The sequence below is a fragment of the Gadus macrocephalus genome, chromosome 17 (assembly GCF_031168955.1).
Source record: "Gadus macrocephalus chromosome 17, ASM3116895v1".
Classification (NCBI taxonomy): Eukaryota; Metazoa; Chordata; class Actinopteri; order Gadiformes; family Gadidae; genus Gadus; species Gadus macrocephalus.
The window spans coordinates 2459200-2485655 of NC_082398.1; the positions used below are offsets into that span (position 1 = coordinate 2459200).

At 46.4% G+C, this 26456-nt stretch overlaps 1 long non-coding RNA gene across 1 annotated transcript in view; it reads right to left on the reverse strand.

Annotated features, from left to right (window-relative positions):
- LOC132445631 (uncharacterized) overlaps nt 1-26456 on the reverse strand; it is a 225607-nt gene that overhangs the window by 9614 nt on the left and 189537 nt on the right. Inside the window, exon 8 of the long non-coding RNA XR_009522667.1 lies at nt 24088-24135. This is a non-coding gene — a long non-coding RNA (uncharacterized LOC132445631). The remainder of the gene's footprint in view (nt 1-24087; nt 24136-26456) is intronic.

The following is a 26456-nucleotide window of genomic DNA, read 5'->3' on the forward strand; positions in this document are numbered from 1 at the left end:
GTTATTAATATCTAGGATCATCAGGATGAAATAGATAAGCAACGACAGCTTAAGCTGTATTATAAAACATAGTTGTTTTGGAAATCGTTGGAAGTACTATAAGTACATTCACAGAGAGCACAGGCTGTCTGAGACTAAACACAGACTTATGTATTCTCAGAAAGAAAGCTCAAGTTTAATTTGTTTGAATAGCTATATTTATATCAAACTTCAAATAGTACAGCTTTGGAATGTGGTCTTTGAATAAATAATGTTCATGTAATAACACCATTGTGGTTATATGATGACATGTCAACAGCACATCCCTATGTGATACACTGTCTGCCATACTATGCAGAATGGGACCAGGTCAACACAACAGTTGTTTGTTTCCAAGAGACGGCGAGTTACAAGGTTACAAGGTTACATTGGACATATTTTGGGAGACACATTTCCACAGTTTTGCCAACGCAACGTATAATTTCCCCACGGTATATGTTAGTTGCATATAGATTGTTGAGGTAATTCCATGTCCACTTCCACTTAATGCCATGTGGGCACGGCATGCCACGAATTCAAAGAATTTGCCATTAATCCAGACAAATTCTGAGAATTTGTGTTTTCCCTTAAAACACATGTGACTTAATCAAATGCCATCTCCTTCCGTTCGGTGAACATACCTTGCTACGCGTTGCATCTTCGCTACACTCCATGACCACTTAGTGGGCTGTAACAGAAAGCGCTGACATTTATATCAATTGAGGCTAATACGTGGTAAAATGCACGCGGCTAACCCCTGCTACTTTCTATGTGCTCTTGCCGTGCCGACCCATTACCACATTGACCATCAATAAAACCCTATCTCGATTATTTTTGTTTAATATCAAAATAATTCTGCACTAAGCATCATTTTCAAAGGGACGGCCGTGCCAGTCCATTAAACTAAACCGATGTACGGTATGTCTCCTCCAGACTCCCTCCTGGATTTTATGTTCTGTGTCACTGGATTACAAAGGTCTGAAACAATGGTTAGTGTCTTCAGTCCCGCTTTCAAATGGACCGGGTGTTACTGGAGGAGAAGGAGGGAGTTGGCCTCCCAGCCAAATGGGGACTGGGTTCGATCCCCAGCGTCCACAGCCCACATAGAGGCCTCCTTTAGCAAGATGTCAAATCCCAACCTGCTCCTTTATGACATGTATGCATCGGACATCACTAGCTGTTAAATGACTAAATACTCAGAAAGAAAAATACCGCACCTCCCTTAAATGTATTAAGAAATACAACAGACAGGCAATAGTGTATATCTGGCTCTACAAATGCTCATCTGAGTTTCATTCGAAACGGTTTAAGCGTTTTTTGTTGTTGTTGAGTACCACTCCAGCACTCGGTGCCCCACCAGCTGACTTCCTGTTTGACTGAACCCTGAACAAAGTTGTGTGTTGCAGTGCCTAGAGAGTTCGTCAGCAGCACAAATAGGCCATGCAGAGGCACTGAGGCCCTCTCTACTCCGACCAAGGTCAGTGGGCCCCCGTTGGCTTTTGGCCCGTACTGCTGGGAGCTGCAATTAGGACGCGTGCCCATGTATCACGCGGGGCTATTCATTCAGCGAGCTAGGTATTAACTCGTCCTACACGCAGCCGCGGGTTACACCGGCTTCGAGAGGAAAAGCCATGTTCAGCCCACAGGGGAGACGCTAGTTCATATGTAAATATGAGAAATGGGGGCGGATGTCACCTTGCTCTGGTTTTTGGATCGGGGCGATAATGTCCCGGGAATGACGAACAGTGTTTGTAACAGCCATTCCACGATGAAGGTCCTTTGTGTCCACTGTTGTGCGCACGTATGCTAACAAACGCAATGCGTTGAAGGGGTGGTAGGTAAACAAATGTACGTTTAGCTTTGCAACAGGATTCATCTACATGAATGAAGGAACGCGACTAATTAATGAATCCTCGTACTTCTAAGTGTTCCCTGGTGGTGCGTCGGTCACGTGACAGCCTGCTACTCCCATTTCAAACCGGAGCTTTCGATATTGCTCTTGAAAGAGCTGGCTTCCTGTGCTTCCATGGCTTCAAACTGAGATCAGTGGAGTGCATGGGGTGCCAGGCACGGTGATGTACGATCTTAATTTTGCACAATGCAGGAGAGGATGCGCACTCCTTCATTCTCCCTGGCTGGGCCGGGAGAGGGGTGAGTCAAAGATGCAAATGTGGTCGGTGGAGCATGAGCCTGTTAACCTCAATGGTAGACTCCAGACTTGCGGAACAGCACTCACGATTCACCCTCCAAAAGAATTTGAGGCAAAACGGGTGTTGGAGGGTGGAAATAGAAAGGTGGGTGGAAAACGGCATCGATGTCACATCATAGTCCCGTAGTCTAGTCCCTTCTTGTCCGGAGGATGAACGTCTTTTTAACGTTTGTTTCTCAATGAATAAATGCGAGTTTATTAGATTTTAGGAGATGAATTGCCTTTTAAAAATGGAAAGCCTGATTGGATAGGTACAGGACAGTGAAAGAAATGTAAGAAAAATAATAACTATTGCAAGATAAGTTAAGCAAAGGGAGATCAAAAGCTCAAATAGCTCAACAAGTGTGGTTCGCAGAGGAAAAACAACATCAACAAGACCGCTGATGAATTCTCTCCATGTCTGTGTGCTAATAATATCCGCAATAGCAATTGACTTGCATCACTGTGTGCTTTTCACAGTATTTCCCATTTTTTCCCCTTCATTTCCCTCCATCTATCATAGCGTGGAGGCAAATGTCGCAGCGAGAACATAAATCCCACCCAATGAGGCATGGTGATGATGGGTGTTTTTTTTCCTTCTTTATGGATATGAAAGCCCCTAAATATCAACAGTGCCAGGGGAACTCTACCCACCAAGCGAGCTCATGTGGCAGTGCACGTGAGGAGCCGGAGAAGGCTTTTCTGTCCTCCTATGTGGAACACAGCTGGGCTGATGTGCACCGTGCGCGTGCGTCAGAGGTGGGTTCGGCAGAAGAAACCGCGGCTACGAAAACAAAGTCTGCGCCGTCCGAGGCCGCGAACCACCCGAGTGGATCGTGGCGAGCGATAATTAGCACATTAAGGCGAGAGGCAAAAAGGAAACGCGACTTGAGGAAATCAACTGTTAACGAACATCTGAGACCGTGAGCATGCTGCGTTGAGGGCATATGCTCCTCACCCACCTCCTCCTCCCACGATGTTGCGCAATGTTTATCCCACCGATGAAGAAGGGAGAACAAATTAGAAGGACGTATTAACGGTGCACTAGTCTTTCAACTTTACTAGCTAGTGTCCGTCGGAAAGGAAACATTGCGGGCCAATTACAGGAAGGAAAAGGAAAGGTTTTTTTCCATGGCCGAGCCTTTAATGTGGGCGAATGTTAAGCAAGGCTTAAACCACCACTTCATCTTATAAATGTTATCCGGCAGAAGAAGAAAGAAATGAGCACATGTGCTGGTGTCTATAAAACGTGTAAAATGTCCCTTCATTAAGGAAACACTAGATACACAGCACACCAAAGACTTCTGTTGTTAAAGTTGAACTCTTCGGGGAAAACAACAATAAAACGTCACAGCATTGCAACTGCAACAGTTACACTGTATAAAACTAAAGAATATGTATAATATTACCATTATGTAACGTAAACAAACATGAACATCTTCTTCATTTCCTTCCTGAACCAGGCGGGCGTCGGGGTCGTGACCCCGCGATACATCACGTTGCGCCGCGGCGCGTGTTGACGCTACGTTGTCAACACGCAAAGATGTTTCGGTGACAAATCTGCCATGCAGTTAGCCGCGCGGCAAGGTCGCCATTTTTACTGGTCAGGGGCAACGGTCAAGAAGCCGAATCCATCACAGCCGCTCATGCATGAAATACAGCTTAGTACTCCCCGGGTCCCGTGTCCTGTCGTGTCAACGCCGGGGGTATCTTCCACATCTATCAGCCCGGTGGTCAGGTGAATAGGGACGATGGATTGGGTGTGGCCTATCACCTGGTTGTGTAAAGGGGTGGTTGATCGGGTGTGGTTGCGTCATCACAGGAGATATCTTCCCTTGGTGGTCAACTTCAGCTGTGGGAGCAGAGTGAAGACACTGTGTGTGTGTGTGTGCGCGCGCGCGCGCGTGCGTGCGTGCGTGCGTGCGTGCGTGCGTGTGTGCGTGCGTGTGTGTGTGCGTGTGTGTGTGTGTGTGTGTGTGTGAGTGCGTGCGTGCGTGCGTGCGTGCGTGCGTGCGTGTGTGTGTGTGTCGACGGCCGTGTGTAATCAAAGAGTCTGAAGGGGTGAGTTGTAATTACCCGTACCTATACTGTCCTCCCACACAGTCTAATCTGCAGGGACTAGGGCAGCAGCAGCCCTGGTGAATAGGGCTTATTTATACATTAAATTAGAGTGCAATTAAAACCCGTCTTGTGCCGGATGTAACTATGCTCATTTGCATAGTATATTTAAAATACAACCGAAAAGGAGCCATTTCAATATTTTATAACTTTGAGAACTGCAGGCTAACTTTTTTTATGAGACAGAGCCTCATGGCACCAAGTATCAACCGAGACGTGTTTCAATTTTAAGAAATGTGTCTTTACTAAGTGCTAATAGAGATTAGCATTGGGTATGATACGTTTGCTGAATGGAGATACATGAAGAAACATTTAGCACCACGCGACGCCATCATAAATAATCATATCTTAATGAACCGTACTGTAATTCAACACATACACACACGCACACACACACCCGGTTCAGAGTCCCCAAACATATACCATTTAAGCTAATACGCTACTAATACGCCAATACAAGCTACAAAAATGTTAATTTAAAGACAAACATGCTCCTCTCACAAAAGGCACAGTATCTAATCTGCTCTAGTGGGCTGGTTTGGAAGCAAGTGGTAGGGATCATTATATTGGCCAAGGACCATGGAAAAGACATTAATTCTCACATTATCATTCAGGGAATGTGATGATGTTGGATTGTGGGTGCGGTCTAATGCTTGGCGTCCCCATCAGGTTGTGAATATGGGTGGTGGATTGGAAGCGGTCTAACGCCTAACATCCGAGCCAGGTTGGGAATGGGAACAGTTGTTTGGGTGAGGTCTAACGCCTTGGGTCTGGGCCTTGTTGTGAATAGGGGTGTTGGATCGGGTGTGGTACAACGCTGATGCGAACGCTGGATTGAGAGTGGTCTAACACCTGGTATCTGAGCCAGGTTGTGAATGGGAACGGCGGTTTCAGTGCGGTGTAACGCCAAGCATTTCCTTCAGGTTGGGAACGGGAACGGTGGATTGGGTACGGTCTAACGCCTAGCATTTCCTTCAGGTTGGGAATTGGAACGGGGAATGGGTGCGGTCTAACGCCTGGATTCTGGGCCAGGTTGTGGACGGTCCCCCTCCCTGGGCTGATGCGCCCTGGCGACGCGGTGTGATACTGGGGGACGGGGCCGTGGCGACGGGGCCCAGCTGTCAGAGACGCAGCTGCCTGCTTTCCCCTCGAGTGAGCAGCGCTGCGGTCGCCCACGGCATGCCAGTGTGTGTGTGTGTGTGTGTGTGTGTGTGTCTGTGTGTGTGTGTGTGTGTGTGTGTGTGTGTGTGTGTGTGTGTGTGTGTGTGTGTGTGTGTGTGTGTGCGGGCGCAAGTGCATGTGTGTGCGTGTGCACGTGTGAAAGTGTGTGTGTGTTAGTGTGTTTGTTTGCGTGCACGTGCGCGCGTGTATGTGTGTGTGCCTGCACGTGTGAAGTAAAAAGTATACAGGGGATCGACCTGGTGCACGGGCATTGCAGGGATTCTGGTGGAGGCTCCATCAAAACATGCCCCCCCCCACACCCCTCCCCAGACCCTAACACAACATGTGTATGTATGAGGTGGTGTAAAAGATGATGTATGGACAGGCCAGCCCCTGTGGTTCAGACGCAGTGTGTTTGGTGTCGATGGAGATCTGAAACAAACAAGTCAAGATGGTGGACGGATGACTCAGGGCTGAACTATTAATGGGAAAACCATCCTTTAAAAGGCCATCATCCCACCGCAGCTTGGAGCGTTTACCGGCAGCAAGGGGAATGAGATGGAGCAGAACAGACGTTTGGGAAACACATTATTCAACATTAAAGAAAATCCACACAGAGCCGAAACCGTACAAAGAGAATGGCCCGGTGCCAAGCATAGCTCAGACGGCGGGCTGTGTAACAAGTGTCGGGCATCAGCAGTACATCATGGAAACAATTTCACGTTGATGCTAATGTGATGAAATGGCCCAAAGATATATATTTATATATTTATCTACAAAGAAATCATAAGAAACGAGAACGGACGGTTGAACATATGGATCAGCGCATGATTGATGCTTTGGCCCCGCTGGCCTCGGCATCCAACAGACGTCCCCATGGTAACATCCCCCCCCCCCCCCCCCCATCCCCGCCTCCAGCCGGTTGGTGGTCGGTGGCGCTCCTCGTAGCGGCGACGGCGGCGGCGGCGGTGCTCGGACATGATGGGCGGTGATGAATCGTCGCGGCGCCGGAATCAGATCCGGAGATTAATGGAGTGCGTACCGTGTCGTTAGGGCAACGTCGTGATGGGCGGATTAATAAGGAGATTAAAACGGAGCTGTTACTGCGTCGCCGAGGGCGACCTGACAAGCTGACCCCCCCGGGGTCGGCGGGCTGACGGGGGGCGCGGGGGGGGTACAGCCACTTCATCATATCGTGCCTGAAGACCAGCTCTGACCTTCGCCATTCAAATACATCATAGTACTATCTCCGTAGCATGTTTACTATGGCAGCTTGGTTGTCGTTGCTGCTGTTTTTTTTGCATCAGTTGAGAAAGGTTACACAGACAAACAGGCGTGTGTGGGTGTCTGCATGCTATTGTAGCATCCGCGTGTGTGTGTGTTGTGTTCGGCATCAATAGCGGCTGAGCTAATAAAAGTCTTGGCTAGCTCCGGAAATGCAAATGCTGACAAAATGTGAGCACTCTGTGGCCAGATCAACAGACACTCGCGAGCAGATTTGGCTCATTTTGAACTTCCCATGTGTATCAGCACACACAAAGACACACACACGAAAACAGGCACACACACACACACACACACACTCCTGACACGAAAACACACACACAAACACACAGACACACAAAAAAACACGCAAACACACACACACACACACATGCACGCACACACACACACACACACACATTAACACACACACACACCCACACACAGACGCACACACACACACACAAAACCAGACACAAACAAATCTGTGATACACCGTGTCCGTTTGACCCTATGCTCCATATGGTCAAATAAATGAGCACATTTGCTGGAGGTGTGTGTGGGGGGGTTGGTGGAGAGGTTTGGGGGGTGAGAGAGACGACAGCCATCGAGCCCTGGGGGCCAACGTTGCTGAAGGTAGCCGTGGCTGGCACTAGGCCCCCTCTCCCAAGCCATGGCTCTGCATCAACTCATTTCTCCCCTGGCTCCCGTGTGCACACTACTATTTATAGCAGGACAGTCGGTTATAGTACTAGTGTTGGTATTGTTGTCGGTACAAAAATCCCGGCATACTCCGAGGACTGCGTACGACTGGGGACGTTCACTGAATACACTGTACACTGCGTGTTTCACCAGCACTGAGAAAACACTGTAACCTTGTTAGGAGACATAGTGAGGGGAGCCGGCAGGCGGGGGGATCCGTGCATCGAGTCGACAGCGTTTCGATCAGCGCGGCACCATTAGGCCATTGAAAGGATTGAGATTATTAAAGAGCTGATTGGATTCGACACAACCGGAGTACATTAGAATAGATTGCCATCTCTGGGCATGATTACAGAAGGAGCGTGTGGCTTTTAGCATGCAGACGCACAAAATAAATAAACACAAGCACGTCTCCGATCCAGCCGCTGTGTCTGCCGCGTGGGACATGCTCAGAAGAGGGATGTGTGTGTGTGGGTGTGTGTCAGTGTGTGTAGGGTCGTCCGTGATGTGAGGAGGAGGCTCACATCAAGCAGGACGGGGTAGTTGACGGGGTAGTAATGATGGGGTAGACTTTACTCTAAAAAGGTGTACATGCTGAGAAGCATTTTCCAAGCAGCGGTAGATAATTGCTTCCTTTATGTGAGGCGCAGGAATATTCATTATGGACCGTTCGGTATCGTGTTGACCTGGTGCTGCTGTGACATCTCCAAAAGCTATTGGAGGGTTATTATTCCTTCTGTAGCCCTCCTTGACGTTTTCCATTCATCTCAGTCGGTGGTAAGCTTTATAGGCACTCTGGCCATTATCAGTGGCATGGCACATAAGGCCGCTTTGTCACAATGTGAGATGTGAGTGGCGGCAGGAAGGGAAAATAATGACTGTCGGATTGGTGTGGGATGTCAGGCCAGAGAGAGTGGATAGTGGCTCATCTCGTCTGTTTTTACTCCGATGGAGTTCTTGATGAGTGGGTGAATTTCCGGTCAGAGTGGTGAACGAAGAGCAACAGAAAATGGAGGGACATATCGTCTGATATTAACAAAACTCCACCACGAGAGTCAATGAATAGAATCCCTGAAGAACGTGGTGGCAACACCTATCAGTGAAAATCAAAATCCTGATGTCCTCCGCGTTCGGCATGTGGCTCAAGAGGTAGAGCGGGTTGGCTGGTAACCTGAAGGTTGCTAGTTCGATCCCCGGCTCTTCCTAGTGTCGAGTGACGAGGTGTCCCTGAGTAAGATGCCTCACACTAACTGCTCCCGACGAGATTGCTGTCGCCTTGCATGGCTAACACCGCCGTTGGTTGTGTGAATGTGTGGATGAATGGTTGAAGGTTAAGAAATATTGCAAAGCGCATTGAGTGGCCACTGGTTAGAAAAGCGCAATATAAACAGTCCATTTTACCATCCTCTGACTCATATCACCTGAGTGTCATTATACCTACACACATAACTCCAAATGCATTGCAACATAGGGCCTAGCCTGTGTAGCATAGCCTCTACAAACGAAGACCGCTCACAAAGTGAAAGTAAAAGTGCGAGCCGACCTCTGGATGTTTCGATGTGTGAAACAATGTTATTGACGTGAGCTATTTACAAACAGAAATTGACCACTGGGCTCAAAATGGTCTCTTAATTTGAGTGGATGGTCCATTCTCCAAACAGGGCCAGCATCCCCATGCATTTGACCAGGGATAAAGCGTTATCACATCTCCCCTCGCCCTCCTCTGTGGGTCCTCTGAACGGCCCAGAGGCCCAAGGGTGCACTTACTCCACTTCCGCTGACCTCTTTGTCCTTTAGCCCTCCGAGCGCAACGCTCCCGTTTGAAATTATAACCGCCTTCTCAATCTGTGGTCAAAACAATCGCTCGGCGCACAATTCAAATCCCCCCCCCACCCCCCCTCGATGCACTTAAACGCCGTTACCAGCGAGATGGATATGCGGCAGTTTGTCGATATAGATCGAGGCCTGGGGGAGAGAGAGTCAGAAATCAAGCTAAGTGCTGCCCTGGAACCGTTCTGTACCGGCGGCTGGGATGGCGGGTCCACCCGCTTGTCGGTTGGCCTGGATTTTTTAAAGAGGAAACCGATCATTCCATAGCCTCCCGAAAAAAAGGCGGTCAAAAATGAACCGAACTCAACGGAAGGTCGGGTTTTACAGCGTTGTGCATTAGAGGCACGGAAAAACAAAAAGGCAATAAAGAATCCCAGCTGTTGCCATGAAGACAACAGGATACCATGTGACCCGCCCGGGGGTCCACGGGGGCTCTTACACATCTGGCGTACGCTACGGGCTACGGGTGGCTGGCTTCCTCGACGTCAGGACACTACGACGTCGACGAGGAGGAGACGAGCTTTGAACGACGGCGTCGCGAAAACAAAATGAAAACAAACACAATCATTTACAAACTTTCTCTGTGGGTGTAATTCAGTTATAATGCCACCAAGGAGGCCGGGAATCTGTCGCAGGATGGCTCGTTACGACTCACTGCCTTGGGTAATGTTGTTTTCTTTGCGAGCAAAATGAAATATAATATCATTAAATAGAAAAATGCTGAATTGAGCATCAGAAGATCCATTTTGGCGGTGTCCTCTCAAGTGTTTCGTTCGAAGGGGGGGGGGCTCGCACGCGCCGTATCTCGCTGATCATTGAGACATTGCGGCGTGGAAACTCCCGGCAGTTGGCTGGTCGGGCCTCGTCCAGATTTATGGACGTCAATATGCAGAAGCTTGAACGGAGGCAGATGTTCAAGAGAGGGCCACCAGATCTTAAACAGTGGGTTGATAAGAGTGTGCGTGCGTGCGTGTGTTCGTATGTTTTCCTCTGTGTGTGTGTGTGTGTGTGTCTGTGTGTGTATGAGTGTCTCTGTGTGTGTGTGTGTGTGTGTGTGTGTGTGTGTGTGTGTGTGTGTGTGTGTGTGTCTGTGTGTGTATGAGTGTCTCTGTGTGTGTGTGTGTGTGTGTGTGTATATGTTTTTGGATGTGCATGTGTGTGTGAGTCTGTGTGTGCGTGTGTGTGTGTGTGTGTGTCTGTGTGTACGCATATTTTTGTATATGTTTGTGTGCGTGCGGGTATGAATGTTTTTGTTTATACGCATTACGCACGTGTGTATGTGCGTGCCTGTGTGTGTGTGTGTGCGTGCGTATGCTGCGTGCCTGCGTGCGTGTGTGTTTGCATAGCAATTTGCATGCCTGAGCTGAAGCCACACCACAGGCCAGGTGCAGGGCTGAACATCCTTGCCATCCGCCTAGCACTGTACCGACAACTGGAAACATCGCCTCACAAAGAACTACCAGTGTTTCTGTGTGCTCCATGTGTGCCTGCTTGTTCTCTTAAGAAAAGGGACAGCTTTTATCATGGAATGGTTATTAAGTGAGTCTAGGATGGGGAGGAGGGTGAGGCGGGAGGGATGCGGGAGGGATGCTCGCGCGTGTGCGTGTGTGTGTGTGTGGAGGGGTACCACAATGAAGATAAATAATAATCCAGGGAAGGCTTTTGACTAGGCGATGCATGATTAAACAAAAAGGCATCCCCGGGCTTGAGTTGGGTGTGTTGATTTAGTGAGTGCTAGTGAAACGTAAAAAGAATACAGATGCCTGCCAGCGAGAGAGATGTTTCGTGTGGGAGGAGGAGGAGGCGGGGAGCACAGTGTCTCCTGCATGCTTTATCTTTGGTGGCATTTTAAAATACTTCAGGGGGATGTATTGGCTTTTGCTGCCCAATTGTGGCACAGGGCCCGTGATCAATTCACTTTAAGGATGGGCAACCTGCCACTAGGACGGGGCATGCAGGTGAAGGGAGGAGACCCAGCTCAACTTGGCTGTATTACTGAGCAAGTCTTTTAAGTCTTTTGTATGTGTGCTAAGCAAAGGCTTTTGTTTGTACAGTCACAAGTGGGGTTTGAATTCCATAAAGGCTTTCTGTTGAGTGAAACCCAGAATATAGAATATAACTAAGTGTGTTGTATATACTGTAACAACGACCACGCTACACGTCACCTAGGTGGCTCTTCTGGACACAGGGTGGTGATGTTGGACAACAGACGATGATACGTCATGCTGTTGAACAATGGTGCCATGCAGGAGAACTTCAGATTGTGTGTGGTGATGGCTGGCTTAACCTGTTGCACATTGATTGCTCACTGTAGGTGTGCAGCCATGCCCAGCCCCAGAGTCCAACCAGTCTGACTACGGGCCAGGTGAGGCTGCTTCAACCAGCCATCCCTCCACACACACTACACACACATGGATCTTGATTATCGCTTTGTTCGATTAAATGAGTGAAGAGATGAGCCTCCGTGACATCACAGAAAAGCGACAGCTCATCGTCTTCACGTCAACATCAGTCGACGCCCGAGTATTCAGAGCGCCTAACAAGATATTGAAAGCGAGTCGAACATACGGGCGACGTATTGCCACCCTTTTGAGCAAGTACTCAGTAAGAGATGACAGCTGCTTCCCTATACAGCAACCGGGGAATTAAATAAATAAGACTAACGTGCAACAAATGACTTGCTTCCGCGCCATGTGGGGGACATCTGTGCTGCAAAGTGTCTCGTAGTTTGGTTTCACTTTCGTTTCGATGTCAAACGCACTTTGATTTAGATTAGGTGAAGTACCTTGCGCTTGATGGGAATGAGGTGGAGGAAGACAGTGTGCTACGCAGGGAGTTTAAAATGTAATGATACCTGACAATTAAAACGAAATTCCATTGCTCAACATCTGGCAAGAAGAAGGTTTGATCAGGAGGGTTGTAAAATTTGTCTTCCGTATCGTATGTTAAACAGTGTCACAGGTGATGTACTGTGTTATTATCTGAACCAATGCACTCAAAATTAGCTGCAGAGTGATGTGGGTGTCACAGCAGTGATCTTGGCTATAATGTTCTTTTTTTGTTTCAGTAGCTGAGGGTATTATACAGAGAAATGATTTTTTGTATTAAGACTCTTAAGATGGTTTTATTTGTAATAAGTTGTCTTGGGCCTAGCATACCCAACCATCGTGGAGAATGATCATTGAATCTTTGATTTAAAAAAAAAAGAAAAAAAAAAGAAATCTTATCAAGACGTGTATATGAAATACTACCTGATATGCTTATTTTCCCCGCAGTCGCGAGAAAATGAATGATTTCTGAATATCTACCGAATAATGGGCCCTGCTAGATATGGTACCAGCCAAAAGTAATTACTCGACAGAATATGGTTTGTGGTCATTCTAGTCACTGAAGAGACGTGACCTAAGGCAGGCTGTAATATCCTTAGACGGTCGCGTTCGGCAGAGAGGAATTCATCTGCATGTAAATGGACTGATGAAAGGGGACCTCGACGCTGTGATCCCTTCTCCTTATTCCACCAGCTCCTTCTAATGTGTCCCACCAATGGAAGTCTATTGCAAATACGAGTTTTAAGTCATGCTCACCCAGCTAAACAGGTCAGACCTGTAATTAAAGAGTGGTGGGGAAGGGGTGGGTATGGCTACTTCACACAAAGAATATCCAATATTTTGGAATATGAAATGGAGCCGTGGTCTTAGAAAGTCCCGAGGCATACAATTCAACAATCTTTGGCGATCATGTGATAATTGGCCTGCCAGATGGAAAAGCATACCGAGGCAGTATGAGGCATTCAGGCCACTGTGATGAGGGTCATGAACGAGAATGGTTTAACGAGGTAGAACGTATTATTATTATCATTATTATTTTCCTAAAGGGGGCGTCCACTCAGTAATGCGTATACAAAACACGTAAGGGGATCTGAGTTCGGTTTTCTTCCATTCCCTGGGAAAAGCAACACGTTCAGGCCAAAGATGATTCACAGCTGCCATAATATTCCTCCACAGAAACCAGTAAGCCTGCGTTTGACAAAAAACAAAATCCCTGGCCCGCTGAAGGGTTGACATGAGGTGGAAGAAGTAAAAAAGCTGTTGAAATAGAAATAATCTCTCCTTGCTGAAGTCAAAGGTGGAAAACAGTCAAAACTTTAGCGCGCGCACACACACACACACACACACACACACACACACACACACACACACACACACACACACACACACACACACACACACACACACACACACACACACACACACCAAGGATTTCAGCCTTGGAAGGTGCTATATATTAATGATATATTAATGCGAGACAAAAAAGTGAAACAATCAGACTATAAAAATCATTCACAGCATTTGAACGGTTGGTAACACATTTCAAATATTTATTAAAATAAAAATCCACGATTGCCATTGTAGAGCCCTTTAAACTGTGAGTGTAGGACAGATTGTGTTTGCCTCACCCTTTTTTCGGAAATATCCGTTTACTGTTTTGAAAGTGATACGTGGTGGCAGGTTTCATCAACAGTGACTTATGTTAGTCGCATCTTGGAAGTCGTCTGCTAAACACTTTAAATATAGTCACGGTTCATGGAGGTATCTTCTTACTGTGTCTCTCAACCCCTTGTTTATAATTCAACCTGTGCCAGGCTTGTCTCTGGAGCAATTGCAAATGCAACTTCTTATCCTGCCTCTGTAGATGTCAAAATGTTTACACCTTGCCTTGCAAATCCGATAAGAGCTATATTCCGAGGGGTAGTCATCTCTTAAATGTTATTCACATCCTTATTTTCCTGTCTGACACATTTTCGAGGGCCATGACCTTCTGGAATAAATGGGTGAAGATGGGTTGAATCCAGCTATCTGGGATCGCTGAACCACGTCAAAAGCCGGAAGAGACAGATTTACTACGTTGGATCAAACCAAAAAAAACAAAACATTGATTTATCGGATACCTATACCACGGCAAAGTCTTTCAAACAGGATTATGACAGACCCTTGTGATAGTGCCTCCTTTTGACCCCCCCCCCCCCCCCCCCCCCTATCGTATCCACGCCAACCACCAACTTCAGTCTCCCACTGATGGATAAATCCCGCCTCCATATCTCCTTTCAAAATAAAAGCAGAGGGCAGCTCTGCCACACCGCCGAGGTCAAGGGAATCAACCGGATCCGGCTTTGGGTGGGGGTCCATTTCTCAAAGTAGATAAAGTGTGTCGTGGGGGGGAGTGGAAAGGCAGGCCTTGTTTCTCATTTACCAGATGGGGTCCATTCAGCCCGCGTCGTGGCCCCCCTTATCTCCCATCCCCAGCCAACTGTATGGACCCACGCCGCCTTGATAGGGACACGAGTGTGGGATAAACTTGACAGATCAACTTTTTCGATAGTCACCGAGCCCAATAAACAACTGGCACTGCCGTCTAATCTGATAATCCACCAATGTGAGATTAGTCGTGGGGTGTATTATTGTGTTGTCACTCTTGCTTACAGGGTCACATGGGATTTTGCTGCCCGGGGTGAGACGTCCCCGCCGGGCAAATCTCAGGCAGTGTGTCACAACGCAGCAGGTGAGACTCCACGATAAGACCAAGTGTCCAAAATAGACCGCGCTGCAATTATCAGAGGAGTTAATGAGAAACCAATAAGGACATAATAGAATGGAAGAAGGGCATCAGGAGTTCGCCGATTTGCTTTTAAGGCAGAGAGTAAAAAAAAAAAGAAATAAGAAAAGGATAAAAGGTGAGACACAAAAGTATACTAATCATACACAAGGAAACCAGGTGTAGACTACTTGAAAATAAAAAACTCATTTGGTTACTCATGATTTAACCAAAAATCAGATGAACAACTTTTTTAGCGTCATGCTTCAGAAGGTACGTTGCGTTCTTTTTCTTCGTGCTAAGTGGTGCAGGCCAGGTATGCTGTTTCAGCCCCATACTGGTTGCATCGGAGAATGACGCCAACATAACAGCTCACATCCACTACCATCACTACCATCCACTAGTCCGCTGCTCCTCTGTCCATTAACGCACTACCTTTTACATCTACCATCCCAGCCGTGCCCCGAGCCCTGCATCCAGCTCACCGCTATTTCGCCGCTCCGAGATCCGAGAGTTGTTAAGTAATTCAAACATTTTACAAACTGCAATTTATTTCTCCCACACCACCGCCGCCTCCCCCACTCCCATCTCCTTTCCCCCCTCCCCTCCCCGAGACTTGTAATTATGGTCTATTAAAATGCAAATGATGTCAATGGCAGAGCCGTGCTAATCACTCACTGTCTGCTTGTGGCCGCTGGTGGAGAGACGCGTTAGAGCGGGGGGGAGATTGGGGCGGACGGAGATCAGTTAAGGAGGGGATGAATTGGACCTCCACCTCCTCCACCACCTCCTCTTCCACCTCCTCCTTCCCCTCTTCCGTGTTTGCCGGGGAAGGGCGGGGGGGTGAACAAAAGGCAACGATATTACATTTCCTTGTTGTCCCTAAGATATCGACGCCTTTCACAATGGAAACGGATGGAGTGTGACGCTTCCAAAATCTGAATTGATGCAACCCCCCCCTTCCTGAACATATAACCTTGAAGCAGTAGAACAGTTTAAGTAGTAGTTACATGTTACAGATTTAAATATGAACAAGATGTAATAAAACAAATACAGAAATAAACAAATGCATGGTTTGTGCCTAAAGAGCTGCATGTAATCTTTTCTTCTGATTACTTTGGCACATTCAATATTTTTCATGATTTACTGATATTAGACGAGACCATGCATTATCATCTTTTATTTACTAACAAGATCCAAAGTGTGCAAATTATATTGTCTCCAACTGGCTAGAACACATTCCCACATGTCAACATCGTGTATGAGTTCCTTGAGGCCAAGGCCGCACAACCTCAACTCTTCGACAACACAGCCGCTGTATGCAAACATCCTTCACGCCTCCTTTAAAATCAGTCGTTTTTTTATCTTGTTTCAGGAGCCCTGTTACACATGTGCACGGTTTCGTCGCCGCATCAGTTTAACTATGCATTACATCAAACCTGGCGTGGGGTTGGGGTTGGGGGCGGGGGGGGGGGGATTAGGGCTTATCTATACCACTGAGAGTCACACAGCATGCCAACATCCTCGCGCCCCCTTATCTGAGCCGCTGACACTGGGGTGGCATTATTAATGGCCACCCGGCTTTGGCTTCTTCACGGAAATCCCGCGGAACAATATGGAAAGTGCAAAGCCGTTCTACGGGCGAAAAGTAAATGAATACATAGACGCGCCGCTGATGGGTTTACGGCGTAAACAATACGGAAAGTCATTTCCCCAGTGTAGAACATGAATTAAACCCATTACGACTTATCACTCGCAAAGTCTCTGCCTCTATAATTGTCTGTTTATTTGCACAAAAAGAAAAAGACAAATGTGCAACACGAAAAACATTGCAAGACATTTTCCTGCGAAATGGGCTTCAAACAATGAGCAACTTGGAGGTGAACCCCTTGAGGTCGCCGTAGCGATGAACAATGAACTCTGGCCCAGGACCCGTGTGCAGGTCAAACACAGTTTAGGCTCACACACACTCCAACACACACACTCCAGTCCATGGTCCGTCCATCGCCCGTCCATCGCCCGTCCCCCTACCGATGGAGGCTTTGTAATCACCAGTGAGAGAACTTGTGAGGATATAAATTGTCCTTTCATTAGATCAATACTGTCATCCTAGCTCCATGGGCCGGCATTAAGGGGGGGCCGGTGGGACACAGTGCGGTAGCATTAGGTCTGATCACATAGGCTTCGTGGCCCCCCCGGGTGCAGTCACCGGGCCCCGGCTAATACATTCATCTTTCCGACAGCCCCCGCGGGAGACTGCAATTGAGTGAGGCCTATTGATTTTTCATTAGGGAGATTACTTCATTGGAAATTGAATTTATTTTGGGGGTTTTAAGAGCATGGCCAAGCCGGGCGCGGGTCATCCCCAGGGCTCTGGGAAGGAGAATTCCAATACACTGACGAGGAGAGGAGGAGAGGAGGTCCAGCAGCATCAGGCCGGAGAAACACTCAGAGGAGGAGCGGAGCCCAGCTAGTGCTGCCACACGGTGTGGAGCACGTTCTGCTCTCTGCTACATTCAGCCGATGTGATTTATTTAAGTTATTTTTCTTTCGGTTTTACTGTTTTTTGGTCATTTTTTTTAAATACAAATGTCTTATTTTTAAAACACTTATTACCAATCAATTGTCCTTATCTTTAATCATCTGTTGATTCAGCAGATGGTCGCATCAGAGGCATCTTGCTCTGGGTAAGTACAGGCAGACAGTGGGGTTCGAAAGCCAGTATCTCTCCCAGATCCCAGTATCCTTGACTGGGAGTCACACAGCCCCACTCAGTAGACTAGTCTTCCCCTTATACATACCCCACGGCTATCTGTCATGGTTAAACTGATGCAAAGATGACCATGAATACCCCACATTGATGTAGATCATCAATCCAGCTAAAGTGCACCTTCCTGCAGTCTGAAGTCACGGCAGCATGGAGGGGGTTACTGCTGGTGTGTTGTACACAGACACGTCTCCCTGCACACATTAATTCATCAGGGTTCAGTGGTATGATACGAAGGGGCAGCGGGTCGCAGAGAATACCTCGCTCTGCTGTGAAAGTTGTTTACACACGCCGTAAATTTCATCAAGGTGAGTTAAGGTGTTTACGTCGCTAATTTATTTTGGCGAAAGCAAGAGCGATGACCCATAAAATGAGCCAAGATAATAGTGACCTTAACATGGTCGTGTGCACATGGAGGTAATTGCTAGGCCTTCAAATCAATCAATATTGACTTTTTCAGGGGGGGTTCTCTACCAGGTCCTCACTATTGCCGGAGCTGAATGTGTAAAATCGGCTTCAGACGGATGAGGAACACATCCATGATGGTTTGACCTTTATTTCGCTTGCATGTTCACTTATCAGTCGCATTACAGATGTTGCTAGATTATAGATGTTGATAGGTCTTCAAGCAACCCTAACGCAACCCTAATGCAACCCTTAGCCCTAACCAGAGCCTGACTGCTCGTGGATACAAAGCTGCTTCAGAATTACGTTCTTATTTCAGCCCGTTATTAAATATTTAAATAAAACATTTAAATAAATTAATAATTCTACTGCTTTACTTCACCATCTGAAAGCCTGTTTATGACTAAAGAAAACCATTCAATGAGGAGCTACTTTTCATTGGCGCATAAACCATAGATGAATTGATTGGGGGAAATTTTTTTCCGTATTGATTTTCCTCATGCAATGTTGATAGCCAATCAATTATTCATTTCAGAGCAAAGGACCACACGCATGAAGAAAGACACACAGCATACATAAATATTTATACATACACATTTTTTTCCACTACCATCACTGAGCTGTAAGGCATTCTATTTCCCTTTAATTTTGGGTCACAGACTAGGCAGGCATTTTCATCTCACTTTGATAAATCCCCCAATCTTTTCCTTGCCACGCTGAAGTAATTTATTTTCCATCACTCCAAGCTATATTTTCCAGTGATTTCTCCCCACCTCCTCTCCATACAACCTGACAAAAGACGCCACAAGGGACGATAAGGATCCAGGAACCTTTCGGCCCTGGCCTCAACGCAGGGGTTTACCCTGCGAAATCGCTCTCGCGCGCACGCACGCAGGCTCTCCGACTGTGTTGTCTGAGAACATCCGAGTCAGGCTCTCCTTTAAGCTGATTTACATTGTCCTCCGTTAAAAGCAAACATTAATTTTAATTAATTCATCCGCACAAATGCACGCACGCACAAGCACAAACGCACACACTCAGAACGCACACGCAAGCAGGCACTCTCAAACTGACGCACACACCAGCATGCACTGACGCACGCACGTACTGATACACGCACAAACACACACTACAACACCAACTCGGGTTGATAGAATAAGCCATTTACCTTAACATAAATGACATTTGCAACCAATGCTTGTGAGACCTTTGCGTCACAGACCACAACAGAGATACCATACACACACACACACACACAGATATAGATGTACCTGAGAAGCAAAGCACAACACACCTCAAATGTATCCTGTTTGAACAGACGTACTTTCGTCTGCGTAATATGTCTAAGCACTAAGCAGAGGCTCAATGTCTTTACTCCCCATTATCTCATGAGCCCGCTTTTAAGGGCAGGCAGTGAAAGTTATTCTGCCCTTCATTACAGGCCGGTTATTAGTTCCTCCCGACGAGTGCGTCGTTGACGCAAGCCGCTAAATTTCCCGTAACGGTGAAGTTCCACCAACTCGGTCGCTATCTCGCCTCGTCTTGACTGATGTGTACCTGGCACGCCGCCGGCCATTCATCGGAACTTAATTTCAATTTGATCAAGATTTCGTTTCAGAGACATTGTTAGGCTAATGCACATGTGGAGCGTCGGAGACCGGTGTTCACCGCGGGCTTAACTTTGATGAGGTGGTTAATATCAAATATCACAAAAGGCAGATAAAATCCTTATTAGCCTTGGTGGAGTTGCCAGAGTGGGAGCTTATTGCAGTGGGCTGGAGGGGGGGGGGGGGGGGGGGTTGATCAGAGTGATGAGGTAAGACAAGGACTGGTGCTTTCGTGTTAGGTGACCTCCAGCATCCAGCGAAGCGGGTCAAGTGCCCTTTTTGGTGGCTTGCATCCCAGAGGTGTTCGGGCTGGGTGATGGCAGGGGATCGATTAGGGGAGATATAATTCAGACGCTCTCGTTCCGTCGGCTTCGGCGACATCTCACGATCTGGGGGGATTACGGTAACCAGTTACAGCCCAGGGGATGTTTTGATAAACACTTTTTAAGTAGTCGTGTGCACTTTGCCGCTTCAAACGGTTCCACAGTTTGACTCTGTGCAACTGACTGGTTATGGTCACCAGTCGGAGTAACCATCGAGAAAGAATACAGAATGTTATACATAAATGAAGGACGTAAACAAGCAGTGTGAAGGCGCCCATCTTTGTGTTTTCTTTGTGCATGCAGAGCACAGTGCGAAGCACCACCGTGTGCATGTTGCGATCAATGTCCTGACACCAAGAGAAATGAGTGCTTGGTCCAGTGAATAAGGCGGGGACGGCGTCGATACAAAACGTCCACTTTAAAACCAGTTGGAAAGCACCTTGGGTTCCACCGCCTGGGCCCAGGATCGATCCCGGCTCTGTCCTGGAACAAACTCTACAGCGCTTGGACGTTTTCCGCTCCCTTTCGAGCAAATATCATTACACAGTCAAGCATTTAATTAAGCCATCAGGGCCGGTGCAATTAGGCAATGATTTACCGTCCCGAGAGTTCACGGCCCGTGCATTTCCTGTTCCTGGTTATGTATTTTACGCAGGCATGTTGTGTTTTGTAATTAAGAGAACTTAAAAAAAGACACGTTTCCTGAAACCCTTGGCAAAAGACTCAGACAAAAATGCAAACTATTGACTATTAACTATTGCGTTTTTTCAGTATTCAGAGAAAGGAACTAGCCTATTGACCTCAGCTGAGTCCGCACTGGGAACATTTACATGGACCCAGAACTGGCGGTCAGCTGGGACGACTCGAGAGCATAGCGCTAAACTCTGGATGGAGAACTGTGTGTGTGTGTGTGTGTGTGTGTGTGTGTGTGTGTGTGTGTGTGTGTGTGTGTGTGTGTGTGTGTGTGTGTGTGTGTGTGCGTGTGCGTGTGCGTGTGTTTGTGAGGGTTCCTGTGGTTAAGTGCATGCATGGGATACTTCTGCTACATCAATGTCAAGGCTACAGGATCCTTACTATCACTGGTCACTTACGTTTAATACTCAAGTTTAATAGCTAGCGCCAAGGTTAAATGCAGTTCCCTTCAAACTACTAACGCTGTACGGAAATTGCCAAACAAATATGTTTTAACATTATCAATCTGATCTTGTGGTTTTCAAAAACCAATTATCCAAACACAATTAAACGTGTACGAGGACTACCATCTTAACAACTTTTTGCTTTGGAAGGCTTGGAGGCTTTGGAGGCTTTGGAAACCATTTACAACCACCAGAGGAAAAAGTTGAGAAAGTTTCAGGAAAGCATTCATTGTATAAAGGAGAACAACATTTCATTAGCTATTAGTTTATGCATTCGTGCTTTAGGCTCAGCATTGGTATTAGTATCATTTTGCAATAAACTATAACCTTGTTAACCAATTAACAAGAGTCCAGAATTATGTAGGTTTTATCTCACTCAAGAAATATAGAAATGTGGCTAGGAGTTTTAACATCGTTTTAATTGCTCATCCTACTTCCCAAAGTCTACAAAAAACATTTTGAGAGCGCGTTGTAATTGTTTACAAGTATATGTCGGATCCATCGTATGGTCAAAGGTTAACGTCCACATTTTGCAAAACATGGCTCGACTTCCATAAAGAATAGATTTATGAGCATGTAAACATACCCTAGTCGTTCACATGCTCTTCAATTTGCCTTTATCTGAGGCAAATGAGGCCTTGAGAGATCAAACAAATTTCAACAATATTATTCGCCCTTGCTTCCTCGTTGCAACTTTGACATTCGGATTTCTGATGAGAGATGTTAATCAAAGGCGAAACTTAATCCAGCTTTGATAAAAAGGCCTACTTAGCGACGTCGTTTTTTCGCAGGTGGTGTGCTCAGGTGAATTAATCGAGAACTGATTGCCCGTGGTGATTGTGCTGATTACATTTTAAATGTAGAACTAAAAAAATAAAGCACCCGGGTCCCACAAAATTTCCCGTTTTTTTTTCTTCCCAAATGACTGGAATATGAATTTGTTATGAAACGTAAACCATAGAGAGTGGCATCGTGTCCATTCTCCATCTTCATCCTCAGGAGGAGCTTGGACATTATACTGAACCTCAACATAAAACTCATAGTGTAATCTCTGTTAACGTCCGTTTAAAACACCAAAATGCCACGTTCTGCTTTCCCATTCCCGCAATGTTATCACCACAACGTGCCCACTCGTTCCTAACGGCGACTTGAAAATGCTGATCTATGTCAACACGTCCTCATCTCAAATTCTGTTTATGTATCACATTATTCTCCAGCTGATAAACTCCCATTCAGCGTGTAGGAAAGCAATCATGTCCTATAAGAGGGAGGAACGTAGCAAGGCGGACCTTCACTCACTCTGACTGGGAGCAGAATCCACCGCGCGCGCACACACACACACACACACACACACACACACACACACACACACACACACACACACACACACACACACACACACACACACACACACACACACACACACACACACACACACACACACACACACAGGCCTACACAGTTGCATATAAAAAAACATATACACGCAGAGACATACACTCACGCAGGCACACACACACACACACACACACACACAGCCTGCCTCTCTCCCAGTCGATTCATCACAGCCATTGGTACCCGCGCTGTCATGTCGCTGGCGTCTCACAACGCTGGATCTAAGGAGACGTTGGTCTGCTCAGATCCCCCGCCGCGCACGCGACCAGCCAACGACACATTGTTTTGTCATCGTTGTCATAGCGATAAGACGGCGGGCTAAACACCCGGTTGTCTGAAACTGTAACTCCTCTGGGATGATGTGAAGAACAAAAGCAAAGGGGGGGAAAGAGGCGCTGCAGACATGAAGTACAAAGCTCATGACGAACACGAACGGCGCAGCGCGCCTGAACACCGCGCCATTCATCTCAGACCAACGAATCGCTTGTTACTCAGGAAATGCCGATTTACCTAACCCCTTCCTGCCCGTATATAAATAACAGATAACGGAAAGTATCAATGTTTACGGGGATTACATCATTCCAGCTGAATCCCCTCATATACCCTAACTTGAATCCACAACGACTGCAGTTGTCTGGTAATGAGCGATCCCCCAAAAGTCATAAACAGTACTAGAAGTTTGTTTTTTAAGAGCACAAGATACATTTTTGTTTTCTACTTGTTTTCATTAAGTGGCTCACTTGAAGGCTTGTGTGTGCATGTGTGTGTGTGTGTGTGTGTGTGCATGTGCGTGTGTATGCGTGTGCGTATGTGTGTGTGTGTGTGTGTGTGTGTGTGTGTGTGTGTGTGTGTGTGTGAAAGATCAGCCTGGAGATGGATTTGTGTTCGTTATGATGCCAGCTGCCTGGAAACTCTCGTGCCATACATGATGACAAGCAAATCAATAACCACCACCACTCATATTCATGGGCACAATCTGGAGTTAAAAACAATCTACATAATGTGGGATCGCATCGACTCTGAAACGACTTGGAGCTCAATACCCCATGGCGCTGTAAAATTGGCCTTGAGGCCATTTAACAACATAAGGGTCACCGGGCACACTTTGAAATGCATTTTTCTTTGGACCGACCAAATGATAGCACAGTTTTTACGAGGAACCATCATTCTGACTTACCTTTCTCTGTATTAACCTAGTAGGTGTATCTAAACTGTTTTGTATAGATTTTACGCATTTCATTTTCAGTCGAGACCCTTGAGGCGTTGGAAATTGTTCATTATTGCCCAAAATAATAACCGGCAAGTTAAAAGATGTGATTAACTACTCACGATTTGAGTTGTTAATTCATGATTTAGACACAGGATTGCCTAACTGTTGATGCACAACCGACCTCCACTTCATTAAAATATCGAGGTTGATTGATAAAGAACAGAACTATTCCTAAACTGGAAGAGGCAGGAGATAAATCTTTAGAATGGGGGAGAGAGAGAGAGTGAGAGAGAGAGAGAGAGCGAGAGAGCGAGAGAGAGAGAGCGAGAGAGACAGAGAGAGAGAGAGAGAGCGAGAATGAGGGGGGCCTACCTTGAGGTTGAAGGTGTGAAAGTCATGAAACATTCTCTCCCCCGAGACCTGTGACAAGAGAAGACGGGGGGGGGGTGAGGTGTCAGTCATGATTAGGAGGGAGCCACAATTACAGCAAAGATCCAGTGGACGGTGATTGATCAATGAGAAACTCCTTTAATGGAGATAGAGCACTCCCGGGCTCGCCGGAACCAAACAATAAATAAAATAGGTAACAAATATTCTTTAAGTAGAAGAAGTCTTCCGGGTGAAATTGTGTCCACACACGACACTTAGTTATTCCAATGTATATTTTTAGTAGAGAAAATGCAGAGGCAACAAAAAGTTTTAAAACTTTAATGTTTGAAAGGTCCAAAATTGAGCCGAACGCATTCAATCTTGATCTTGAAAAATATGCAAAATAAGAAAAAGGGTTTAAAAAATGCACCCCTTCGTCATCCATGTATTTTACAGCTCTGGCTGACCAGTAACATCCACCTCATTCATTAGGAGAGTACACTCTGTGTTTATGCTTCTCTTTGCATGCAGTTGGCTTTGCTCTGCATGCAGTCCATTACAACTGTCCCTCAATAGACACAGCAAAAAGCAGCGGGAAACAGCCGAAAGCAGCGGGATAGATACAGCCAAAAGTAGCAGGAACACTATCTTTTCAAGCACTCCACTATGTTAAAATTAGGTAACCTTAGTGATAAAGGAATATAATAAAATGCCTTTATGCGTATTTCACCTGGGTTTACAGATGAAAGAGCTGTAAAATCTGCTTATGCAGGTGGATTTTCGAAGAGATCAATGTGTTTGCGCTGGAGAAGGGAAACGCTCGTACAAACATATATTGCTCTCCAGGAAAACTACGGAAAGATACCAAAACAATCAGGGCCTTGTGTGTATGGTTGGTATTAAACACACAATATTATTCAATGACACATACCCTTTCGCGCACGCGCACACACACACACACACACACACACACACACACACACACACACACACACACACACACACACACACACACACACACACACACACACACACACACACACACACACACACACACACACTTTGGCCCCGTTTCCAGATTTCTAGTTCAAACCATACATTTTCTGTTTATCTATAGGCAACGCACAGAACTTCTTTTATAATTCCGGAATAATTCCGACCTCAGCTTCCCTTTCGACTGCTCACACTCATAAGTGTTGAGATGAGACCGTTTAAAAGTAATGCCATTGAGAACGGTAGCCCCCTCACCAGATGGCCCCTGCATCCCTCTCTTTCAGACGATGCAAGCCACAGCTGATTGCAGCGTTATCATTTTATTAATTACTCTAAACAGTGCTTCGTTTCTACACTTGTGTAATAATTGTTCAAGCGCGTCACCGGGTCCTCCACCTTTCTCTCATACCGTTTTCTTTACATGAACAAAAGCAAGCTTTTAATGAAATTCCATCTCACACTGTGTCTTCATTTAAAACCCTAAACAGGGCTGTTTTCGTGAAACACAGCCAATTGTTTCAGCGATGTATCCTCAGGTGCTTCAGTCTCCAAACACGACCAAAGGTTCACTCTGAATGAAATTACACTTCACACTGTTCCTCCAGGAAGCCAAAAACCTGCTTTGATGTAGCCTGGCTTAACTAGCTTGTTTTGCAACCGCCATTCCCATGGAGACAGAATCCAATCAGCCAATAGCAGCAGGCTCCCCCGCTGAGCGTCCATTAAGTGGTTGGGCCTAATGGGCTCTTAGATTAGCCTCCTTTTAAACATAATTGTTGCTTTGCGTTACTAAAGTAAAGGCAGCCGTAGGCTATGCGGTCTGTTTCGACGAGCACACAGCATTGTGCCGACTGTGATGATGTCGACACGTATGAAAGCTGGTTTCTGTGCACGGTCTGGGCTTGGCATTTAAAAACATATTTTAACTATAAGCAGATATGTCAGTTGAAGATGCATCTGTATATTTAAAGAAGATTCATATCTAGGCGGTATTGGATACTGGTCTGAAAGGAAATTCCCTTTTACTATGATGCACTGTGGTGTTATGAGAGCTTTGCTCGTCAGCTTTTAGTGTCTTGCTGTACTGTGTACGACGTGGAGAAACTGAAGCAAAACGAAAAGCTTTTAACTCAAAGAACTTAATTAAGTTTCTTCTTCACAAACAAAAAAATGCTGAATGAAATTAGCAACCCAAGCTTGTTTCTGTTAACTTAAAAGGTCTCCAACCCTTCACATAAAATGGAGTCTGCCTCTGTGAAGCATGCTCTCATTATAGGCATAATATTTGGCAAGTGCTGCAAACACCACCGTGTTCCTTTCGTCGGGCTGCTGGGGCTTGTAGTTCTTCTCCAGGAACCATATTGCTTTGTAGTCCCGCA